The sequence below is a fragment of the Apium graveolens genome, chromosome 3 (assembly GCF_009905375.1).
Source record: "Apium graveolens cultivar Ventura chromosome 3, ASM990537v1, whole genome shotgun sequence".
In the NCBI taxonomy this organism is placed as follows: Eukaryota; Viridiplantae; Streptophyta; class Magnoliopsida; order Apiales; family Apiaceae; genus Apium; species Apium graveolens.
This window is the reverse complement of record NC_133649.1, coordinates 230871254-230883302: the sequence shown is the minus strand read 5'-3', so window position 1 is coordinate 230883302 and position 12049 is coordinate 230871254.

Sequence of the window (12049 nt, the reverse complement as noted above, 5' to 3'; positions counted from 1 at the left end):
CTTCTTGATGTTTTCATCAAGCTGCTTCCATTTTTCATTTAATTCCAACTCAGCTGCTGCTACATCAAGCTTCTTCCATTTGTTATTTGACTCCAACTTAGCTGCTGCTATCTTGATCAGATCAATGTTGTCAAAAGCTGGTGGCTTAGAGAAAGCAATTGCTGGAACAATCACCTTGCTAACTTGTATGTTGAGAACTTTCTCCCCCTCACTGGTTGACTCTCCCTGACTAACTGGAATGATAGAGTCTTTCTCCCCCCTTTTGTTAGCATCAAGTTGAGTGGAGGTTGAGGTTTGTGCAGCCACCAACTGTTGTAGCCGACTTGTTGGAGTTTCCTGATTTTCAAGTATCTTGGCCATTGATTTCTCCACCTTTGTCAATCTTGTGTTCATGGCCTCAACTTTTCTGTTTAAATCAGCTTCCTTTCTCAGCTTTTGAGCTATCTCTGTCATTGTTGTTCCTGGAAGCCTAACATCCAAACTTGCAACAAAGTCCTTTTTAGTTTCACCAATTTCATGCTATATGGTGTCCACATCCTGACTTTATTGGAGAGCTTGAATTTTGTGCAATTATAGAGATTCCAGGTGGGTTTTAAGTAAACTTTTGGTGCTGGCACTAGTGGATGCTTGAATTATTCTTTGGATGTCATGAATAAGTTTGAGTAGTGTGGATTGGAGATGTGGGGAAGAGCATTCCTTGTGCATCATCCATGATGGAGTTTCTACATCTCCCCTTATGTTCATGTCTACTATTTCATCATCCTCATCATCATTCCCAAATGATTCTACAGCATATTCAAAATCATCACTAGCTGTGGAGGGCATGGCAGTGATTGCATCCTTGTCCCTTTGCATGGAGGCAGTTGTGTGCACCAAATTTAGAATTTTCTCAGCAGCCACATTGTCCTGTTCAGCTAAAACTTGATAAGATAAAATAGGGTGAGTAAATGCCTCGGCTTCATAAGAAACAGAGTCTAAGACAGCTTGATAATCTTGCTGAAATAGATGTTTCTTTTCAGCCTCATTGACATCCCTTAATTCACTAACAATGGGCTCTTCCCATTCTGCAGTACCTGTTTTTCTCTCATTATCTCTCTGTTTTTGCATCAAGGGCTCCCCTTGGCTTCCCACCCTCACACCCTCACCTTCACCTACTATGGTGGGACTCCACTCACTCACTTTTTATAAGATGGAAGAAATAGCTTGCATATTTTCACTCATGTCCTCTACTTTTTCCTGAGAGCAACTCAGCCTCTCACTCTATTCACTCCCTTCCCTCAATCATAAGAGTGATTGTACAACTACTAGATCATCTGCACTTGTAACACTAGTTGAAATTTGAAGTGGTGCAGTGATATTCAATGGATGAGAGACATCCGTCGAGGTATTAGTTGAGAGTTTCAACGGATGAATGCTGTTAAGCACATCCGTCGAGATACAATCACTAGTCGGCAGATGAACAATATCTGTCGAGATAGTAGAAATGACAGAATTTGGAGTTTAGACTACTGTAAAATCTGTGGTAATTGATTTGAGATTTTTCACAGATTTCTCAGTAGAATTAGAAAGAAATGGCAAGTGAGCCAACAAATCATCTAAAAGATGATGCTCACTTGCTGTAGATTTTGGTTTCTCCAAGAGTGTTAAAGATGGAGAATCAGGAATTGATGTGTGAATCATATCCACATCCAAAGAATTTGTGGGTGAGTTTGGTGTGTGAGGTGCTTCTATTATTAAATATTTTGGCTGTGACTCCACATTTATAGGAGTCACATCAATCTAACTTTAAGAAGGTATTGTAACTGAGTCTTTGACTGCAGTTTGCATAGTGTGTGCACCCTGTGTATCCCCAAGTGTTTTAGATTTCTTCTTTCTAGCATAAGTTTGGGGTGAGCTTGTGTTCCTAACCCTCTTGGCCTGTGCTCTTGATTGAGAGATTGTTTTAATAGTAACATCCTTTTGGGAGGATGAAACTAGTAATAAGCTTGAGTTCTTATTAAGCACTACGGTCTGTTGGAAGACTCCAGTATGGCTAGGTTGGGTTACACACACTTCTCCCTCCTTTTTTAGGGATTCTTTTATGTTCACCATGTCCCTCACCAGACTTACTTCCCTTCACACTCCCCTTTTGGTTCTTAGTGGATGTTACAACTAGCTTCTTTTGAGAGAAACTGGAGGGGGTTTTCTTTGACTTGGATTTTGAAATTCTTGGTTTTGTAGCTTGGGTAGGCACTTGTTTGGTCACTGTCACAGGTGCCATGGCCACAGTTGATTGCAAATAAATAGATGGTTGAGAAGTAGTAGGGACATAAATATTTACCTCACTTACCTAAGGTTGTTCCATGATTGGCATGTAAACAAGGGGAACATCCTTGTGGTGATTTGCATGTTAACAAGTGAATAAGTCACAGCATCAAAGTTGCTAACTTTACCAGAAAACACCTTAATAAAGGAATAACATAAAAGCTCCATTCTTTCCTAAGACCTATTCTCCTAACATCACCCACCTTAATGGCAGTAAGAGCATAACCCATAAAAATTAGCAAGTTACTTATATCAGAGTCTGTGTGTGGAGCAAGTGTGCTATTTTCAGGCAGTTTGAAGCACTTTTCAATTGTGTCACAGTTAATACAGTGCTCATTACCTTTTAGAGTGAAGGTAATGGTTTTATCCTTTGAGTTGAACACTGATGTAGTTCAAATTTCCTCGACAACTTTACAGTAAATGGTTGGGGACTCAAGCATGGCATAACTCAGTTTGCAATTCAGGATGAGGTCCATCATTTTGTGATAGTCTTCAGATGCCGAAATTTGCTTGTTCACCAGAGCCACGAAGTTGTTCTTTTCATAAACGTACCCAGTTAAGGACATGATTTTGACTACGGTTTTGTCGTGGTTGAGATTAGTTGCAGAAAGGGAGTATTTGCTTTTGAAGAAGAAGAGAGTTAGAAAATTGTTTGAGAAAGATAAAAGTAAAAATAGAAATGAAATAATCTTTTATAAAGTAACTAATCAAATTAGCCCAAAATAGCCGTTTAAAAATAAGGAAAACTACCAAAATTCTAAAATTACCCGTTGAAATATACATACAGGCCGTAAGTTAATTTGACGGATAATGCTTAGAATTAACGGTTGAGATTGAGAGCAAGTCGACGGATAAGGTTAAAAGTACCCAGAGTAATGTTTAATACCTCAACGGATAATGTGATTCAGCGGATATTCATTTTCAATGGATAACGAACATCCGTCGAGATGTAAATTCTGATTTAGCCAAAATTTCATCTTTAACATTAAGCATCAAATTTTACTCTGGCTGCATCCCAATTTGCTTAGACATCAAAATAAATTAAGAGTAGTTAAGCATACCTAACTCACTTACCAACCTTGTAAAGGTGGATTCATCAAGTGGCTTGGTAAAGATGTCTACAAGCTGCTTCTCACTTGGAACAAAATGAAGTCCCACGATACCATTCATGACATGTTCTCTAAAGAAGTGGTAATTGATGTCAATGTGCTTGGTCCTTGAATTCTGTACTGGATTTTCAGTGTTTTGCAATGGAACTTGTGTTGTCACATAAAATAGGAATCTTATTCACCTGTAGACCATAGTCCAACAGTTGATTCCTCATCCATAAGATTTGTGCATAACAACTACCAGCAGCAATATATTCAGCCTCCGTTGTAGAATTATAGACTGAATTTTTCTTTTTACTGAACCAAGATACTAGCTTATTTCCTATAAATTGACAGGTTCCTATTGTACTTTTTCTATCAATTTTACAACCTGCATAATCTACATCTGAATAAGCAGTTAGATCAAAACTAGAATCTCTAGGATACCATATGCCAATCTAACAAAGTATTATAGAAGGGGGTTGAATGTAATTATGGCTAATATTTCAATTTTAAGAACAGTTCTACTATGACTATATAACTATGTTTGATTTGGCTATGGTGCGGGATGAAAGTATTGATGAAATCAAAACATAAAGTAATCAAATACAAGTATTTAAAAACTTTCTGGTGGATTGAACTTTTCCAACAGAGATATATATTAAGTAGAGAACTCTGTGTTACAATGTTGTACACAGTTGCTTACAAGTTGAACTACAAGAACAGAGAAATTCTTTACAGATTTAGCTTTTTCTATTTCTCTGGTAATTTCTTACTAACTTGGATGAAGTTCTACTTGCTACTCTTGGTTTATATATCACCAAGTTATATGATAAAGAGATAAACAAATAAGACAAAATGTTTCTAGACTAATCTCATTATTGAGTGGCATTTATGACACTTTATAACGCTTCGTAAAGTTTTAAATTGATGTTCTGTACTCAAGTTGTTGGTCTTTTTAACGTGTTTTTGTAGTGTTTTTGCATTTCAGGCATTTATCAAGAATATAGGTGAATTCGTATTATTTGGATGCTAATACGGTGTTAGGATGGTGTCTAGAATAAAACCTCGTAAAAGGACCAGCTCAAATCAGCAAGAAAAGAAAGAAGTCAGAAATTTCTCCAGAGAGACGGCGCGCCCGCGCTGTGATAGTGCGTGATCGCACCCAAAGAGCAGAATGTCAGCGCGCCCGCGCTGGTCAAGCGCGCGGCCGCGCGAGGTCGGGAAAATAAAATCTTGTTTCAACTTGAATTTTGATCTGTTGGACTTCTACTCTGCATGGGCTGCTATATATACATAACCTATGTTAGTTTTTCATAACAAGACGTATCATAGCTTAAGGAGAAGGCGTAATAAGACCATAGAGCACAATTCAACCAAGGCAAAGACGATCTAGTTTATTCTTGTGATTCTTTATTTTAAGTTATAACTTTGGATGCAAGTCAATTTCTACATCAACTGCAGAAGCAGAATACATTGCTGCAGGAAGTTGTTGTGCACAGATTCTTTGGATGAAGAATCAGTTAATGGATTATGGGTTAGAATTTTCTAAAATCCCTATTTACTGTGATAATCATAATGCTATTGCTATGACAGGTAATCCAGTTCAGCACTCAATGACAAAGCACATCAGCATTAGGTACCACTTCATAAGGGAACATATGGATGAAGGTATAGTGGAATTGCATTTTGTTCCCACAGATAAACAACTAGCAGATATCTTCACAAAACCACTGTGTGAAGCTACTTTTACAAGATTGGTAAATGAATTTGGAATGGTTTCAGGTTCTTTCTCTAAATCTGCTTAGTTTATGTTCTGATACATCAGACTTTATGATCAGTATTTACAGGTATTACTATCTTTGTTATTCTGTGCTTAAATTGAAAATTACTTAAGTGATGATTGTTGTCTGATGTGAATTTCTAAACTCTGATAGTGATATGAATATTTCTATGACTATTCAATCCAATGAGGATAACTGTGCTAGATGCTGACCTAGTAATCTTTAATATACTAAAGATCCCATGTTTGAAGTAATTATTTATATAGAAATCTTTTAACACAAGCAAATTATGATATTGAGCTTAGTTAAGTTTTCTTTGTGTATCTTATTACTAAGTCAAAAACTAGAATAGTGCTTCTTATTTGTTAAGTTCTGATGTTAGTAAATCTGGTGAATGTACTAAGTGCTGATAAGCCTCACTTATCAAAAGAAAAAAAAAGAAAAGAAATAAAAATCAGGTACTCCTTTGAGATCTAGAGTAAAAATGTGGAAGGGAAGATCCAAGTGCATTGCTAGTATTAAGTAATATGCATTAGAAAAGCAAAAAGAAAATTTTCTTGGTGACTTTTCATACTCTATGATTACTGGAGAAATACTCTGATAACAGCATAAATTCTGATCAGCAGTCGTGACTCACTTACACTGAGAAGCCACTGTAAAATAGAATTTCAAAAGATGCATAAAATGAGCACAAAATAGTTGAAGTGGACTCATGCATGAACTCATTCTAAAGTAGACTTCAGAATAATGACAGATTTTAAGTAAAGTTCTTAGTTATGCCTTATTTCTAAGATGTACTGAAGTAAATCAGACTTTACTCTTTGTCTGATATTTAGCTTAATGCACACACATACACTCCGTATGAATAATAAAAATTACTGTGGTGATCAATGTTATTTTAGATGACCAGTTTATGTGTCAGATTGCACAAATTCTGAGGACAAGTTCCGATGGAAGTTCTGATGATTAAGTTCTGATGAAACCATATCAGTATTTTTGTGAAGAATTACAGGAATACACATTCACTTTTCGAGTTAAGGAGCCATATTCTGATGACTTTTAAATCCTAATAATAATCAAGTTTTGATGCTGGCGTGACAGTATTTATTTACTTGGTTTATTTTTGGTCATTACTTGAACGATAATATTTTTACAGAATATTGGTTAATGTGAGATAAAATAGTCATAATCATTGTGGGTTAGTGGTTAACATGTATGTCCTGAAAAACTGCATGTGCACAGTAATTATTATTATATCTCGTGCCCATTAACTCTGGCTTTAGATCTTTTACTGACTGTTATTATTACACATCAGTCTAGGGAGTCGAGGGGTCATTATTTTTATTTGTAATGTTTAACCAGTTCTCGCGTCCCTTGGTATTCCATTGGCTATTTAAACCAACCATTCATTCCAGCCAAAATATCTTTCATTTTCTCACAAACTCACTCTCTTTTCATTCATACCAACAAAAATGGTATGTTTCAACATGTTTCTGAACTATGAAACCTTTCACATCGAGTTGAGTTGTGATGAATGGCAACAGGAGTGGCATGTCAGCGCCATTCCTGATGAACTTTGGAACTCACTTCCACAAGAGGTTCACACAGAACTCTTGTTCATATCAATAGAGTATCATCTCCATCTTGATAGGTTGGAAGAGGAAAGGAGAGAAGCTCTCCGACAGCAAGAACGGATCATCCGTCTTGCAGTGCTCTTCGTCAGCAGTAGAAGTAATTAGTCGTTAGGTCTTCTTAGACTAGGACTAAGGCTATTGATGTTAGGAATCGTAGAATAGGACTATCTTGTAGTTTTTGCATGTAATTGATAAATTTCATCGAATGTAATCATCTGATATACTAATGAAATTTTCTTTATATTACAAGATTTATTCTTTGTTTCTCAAATTATGTGACTGTGCATGTTGAATTGCAATTTATTAATCTTTACTTCATCGACTTTTAATTTTATTTTGTGATGAATGTTTTGATTAAATTATGTTGATTTGAGAAAACAACTGAGGAACAGGTTCCAATATCAGAACCTTTTATTGAAGAAGCTGAGAAGGTTTCTTCTCCGAAATATACTGTAACTGGGAGTTCTAGGCCCCTCAAAAGGCTTAGAAAATTAAATTCTGATGATAAAGCTCCTACAGTGTCTCCACCTTTGAGGAAATTCAAGAAACAAAGAGCTCATAGGGACATAGTTGAGTCAGATTCAGAAGATGTAGTGGAAGCACCTAGGAAGGGGATCAGGAATCTCTGATCTCAACAAAACCAGTTGTTAATGAATTACTTCCTTCTGCACAACATGAAACTGCTTAAACTAAAATACCTACACCTTCTATGTCACCTATAGTTGATCCAGTACATACTGAAGAACCAGGAACAAGTGCTGAAATTGATATTCATAACCTGATTGTGCCTGAGGTTTTGTACTTGGAAGCTCCACCAATTCAACTCACTCCACCAACAACATCACTTTTGAATGTTGATCAAAACCTGGCTGCAGATCAGAATTTAGAGGAAAATGTTAAAGCCTCAATAGCCTCACATACTGCTATTTTATCAGAGGATGCTGATACTGCAGGATCTACAAGTTCTGATGCTGCTAATGAAGAAACTACTGGTGAAGCTGCTGGTAATTTAGATGCTGATGCAGCTGGTCCATCAGGACATGCACCTCAACAAACCGTTCATAAAGCTGATTTAGTCAAGAAGTTTGTTACAGGGGAAGCACCAGTGCCTTGGAGTGAAACTCCTAGAGGAAAGGAGTGGACCAAAAAATGGAACTCGGTTAGTTTTGTTCCTTCTAAAAAGATTCTTGCTGAGCAACTTGCAAAAGCTGATGAAATGCTGATAAATGATGATTTCAAGGCACAGCTGAGAGTTATTGCATTGAGTACAAGGCACCTTCAAGGTCAACACTCAATAACTCATGACAAGGTGAACAAAATTCAGGAAGCTCTAATCCAGCAAGATATGAATGTGAAACTTGAAAAGAACAGATTTTCAAGCCAGCTTTTGACAAAATTGCCTACATTGAGAAAACTCAGGAGAAGCAAAAAGCTCAAATTGAAGATATTCTGAAGAATTAAGCTTCTCACCAAAGTCAACTCAATGAGATCCAATCCTAAGTGGAATTGCTTGTCTCTCTTCTATTACCTGCTGATGCCAAAAAGGGGGAGAAAGTGATTAAGTCCAAATGCAAATCTATTCTGACACTGAAAGGAAAGGATGATGGAAATGATGATCAGGGAAACTCTAATAAGGGTAGAGGTCAAGGTCAAGGCAAAGGACTTTCGTCAAGTAAAGCTAGAATTACAAGTCAAGGAACAAGTTCTGATACTGGGAGAAGAATAAGTTTTGATACTGGTAAAAGGATAAGTTCTGGTGGATATCTAGAACTTGATGAAGAAATTTCAAAGCAATTATTTCTTAAAGAAAATCCAGGAATGGACTTGGAGAGTCTAAAGGAAGAAGAAGCTAGACTCAAAGCAGAAGGTGTCAAGACAAAATCTGAAGCTTCTATTGTTAAAAAGAAATTTCCAAAGCCTAAGGGTATTGTGATAAAGGAAAGAACAAGTTCTGAGGCAACCAAGGCCAAATCACAAATGGAAATTGATCCAAGGTCCAAGGGCAAAGAAAAGGTTGATGAACCTGTAAAGGTTTATATGCCAGTCATGGATGAAGAAATAATTGATGATGAAGCATATGCTAATCTTACTCTGATGCATAAGAAGATTTTTCAAACAACCTCTGACATGGCCCATCTTGTTCAGAGTCAAGATTTAGTAAGTTTTGATATGACAGTGAAGCAAGCAACCTCTGTCGTAGCTCAAGTTGGCTTGATATCAGAAGATAAGGAAAAGGAAACCTCTGACATTGCTCATGTTAAACTTTCAAAGATACTCCTACCAGGATTCACCAAAGCTAAATCTAGAGTCTGACAAGGCATATCTGAGTAGACTAGATCAGGAGATAAGAAAAGCTAAGATAAATTATCTCAGAGCAGCTATTTTTAAAACTGGAGAAGATACAGCTGAATTGATAAATCTAGAGTCTGGTCAATGAACTTGAATATGCAGAGAGATGTTTGTTGAAGAACTATCTCAGGACAACTCCTGATATCAAAGAGGTCAGAAGAAATTGAAAGTTGCAGCAAAGTCAAAGATCTACAACTACTTAAATTCTGAAGTTTATACAAACTGAAGCTGTTATCAAAAGTTAAAGATGGTAAAGCTGAAAGGACTGTAAGTTATAGTTATCTAGTCAAATTCTCATGCATTTGTACTAAATGTTTTTAACATCATCAAATATTTGTTGAACTTGTATATTATGCTAATTTAAAAGTTGGGGGAGATTGTTAGATATATTTGATAATGTCATGTGTAATATGATTTGTGTTTAGTTTTCAGATCTTACATAACAGGACAAATTAGTACTTAACTGGAAATCAGCACTTATACTGAAGACAGAACTTAAGATATCAGAACTTAAGTTATCAGAACTTAAGGTTCAAAAGATATTTATCAAGAGATAATATCAGGACTTAAGATGACTTTCAGAAAAGGCAGGCGGCTGATTGAAAGGAAAGAAGATCGAGACTAAGACAGAAAGAATTGTGCATAAGAAGGAATTCTATGAAGAATAGAATACTTGGAAGAAAAGATAACTAGTTGATATATTTTAGGAAGCAGAATTATATTACATATCAATTAGAAGATTATCTTGTAACTGTGTAGTATATAAACACAGGCATAGAGTTTACACTATAAGTGTTACGATTATCGAAGTTATTATTCTTTGTAACTCTAGCAGCTCTCGTGATAATTTGTTCATCACAGAGAGAGGACAGTTCCATATTGTAACAGAGTTTATTGTGTTGAATAAAATCTGTTTTCTATTACTTAAGTTCTTATATTCGATTTGATTATGCTAAACACTGTATTCAACCCCCTTCTACAGTGTTTGTGACCTAACAAGAGCAATCGAATTATAGGAACAATAATAAAAAGAGCTTGCATAATAAGAGTAATTGCAACGAAATATAAAACATTTAACTATTCTGAACTTAGAATAGGAACGAAGAAATAAATGCAGTATTTTAAAAGAAAGTTCTGGAATACTTGCCTCAATAAGCTTTAACCTCTATTACTGGTTGACTTTTGGATTGCCTTGAACGTTTGTCTTTATCATCAAACCACTACCCTATTCTGGCTACGATCTCAACACTCAGGTACTTCAATTGGAACCTCGCTGAGCTCGACCACTAATCATTAGATCATTCTTAATCTGATGTCAATCCCCGGGTCTTCCGACTAAGACCTACAGGGTTGAAATACCCTAGTTCAGATAATCGTCTAGCTTGACATAACATCACTATCATTTCTACCCATGTGATTTCATAACCCGACTCATACTTATATGTATTGTTAAAATACACATAGCAATTATGGTTCACATCTTCGAAACTCGGTTCGGTGTTTATTTTCGAAAAGTACGTATACTCGTCATTTTGAAAAGCAGGGTAATCGATTATTCACAAAATATCAGGTCACCCACGTAATTAGGTTTCGTATAATATAATTATATATTATTTTTCGATTTTTCCGATAATTATAGGTTACATCCCAGTGTTTTCAGAATTAATTTCCCGAAAATCGGGCAGCGTTTCCTTTATTTATTGGACTAACCCATCGAAATCAAATCGACGTCAATCACAACAATAACCAGTCGCAATCATCCAATTCACAACCAAATTCACCGATATGTATTCAATTATTAATTATTGTTATTCGTTTTCATTTCGTAATTAATACCATGAACTAATTTATTTAATTTATAATCGTAGGACTCAAATAAAAATCATCATTTCCCACCATCGAATCGCCCCGGCTCATCGTCGACGGCTGTAAAATTCGCGGGTACCCTTTTATTTCGGGTTTCCAATGCTGAATTCTACCGATTAAATAATTTCTGCACGCAATTATAATTTATTTCACGAATTTTACTCAACGAATTCCCTACAGAAATAACATTAAAATAATTAATTAAAAAAATCTCAACCACACAGACACGCGTCCAACGCGCGGAACAGGGAAACAGATACAAGCCGGAACAGTAACACAACACCAACAAAAGAAACAACAGAACCCATATCGCAAACATTCAACTGATCACACAAGCATACACGCGTATACACACATATACATACATATACATGCCAGAAAACAAGGAAGAAGCAGCAAAGGAAAAGGACTAGAGGCGCGACAACATTACCGGAAATAGGCCGTAGGGAAAGAAAGGAAAACAAGGCTGCGGTGGCAGAAGCAAAAGCAGGGGAGAAGAAGATGGAAGCACCGGAAAAAGGGAGAATAGGGAAAGAGGGATTGAGAGAGATTAATTGAGGGATTTGGAGGAGGAATAGGACTAAAAAGAAGGAGAAATGGGTTAAACCCAATTACCCCTGCCCCTTTTTAATTTGCTATCTTTATCGGGACAATTTTTATTTCGGACACCGCGAATTTAAGAATTTAACGAGAATTTGGCAGATAAAATAATTCGAAAACTCACGGATATAGTTTTAAAAATCCCGAAGTACATAAAATTAGTAATGTATAAATTGTTAATAATTTTTATTCCATTTTTGAATTGCAACGAATCAACGCGTAGGTAAATTTAATCAAAAAATTCCGAAAATAAGTTTAAAATTCTTAGAATATTCAAGAGTTAATACAGTAAATTTTTCATGTTTTTTGAAGCATTATGGACTTAAATACTGATTTTACAATTAAATGAAATCAGAAAATCATTTAAAGATAATTATTCAATAAAATACTGATTTCTAAATTTTATAAACTCCTAAAAATAATA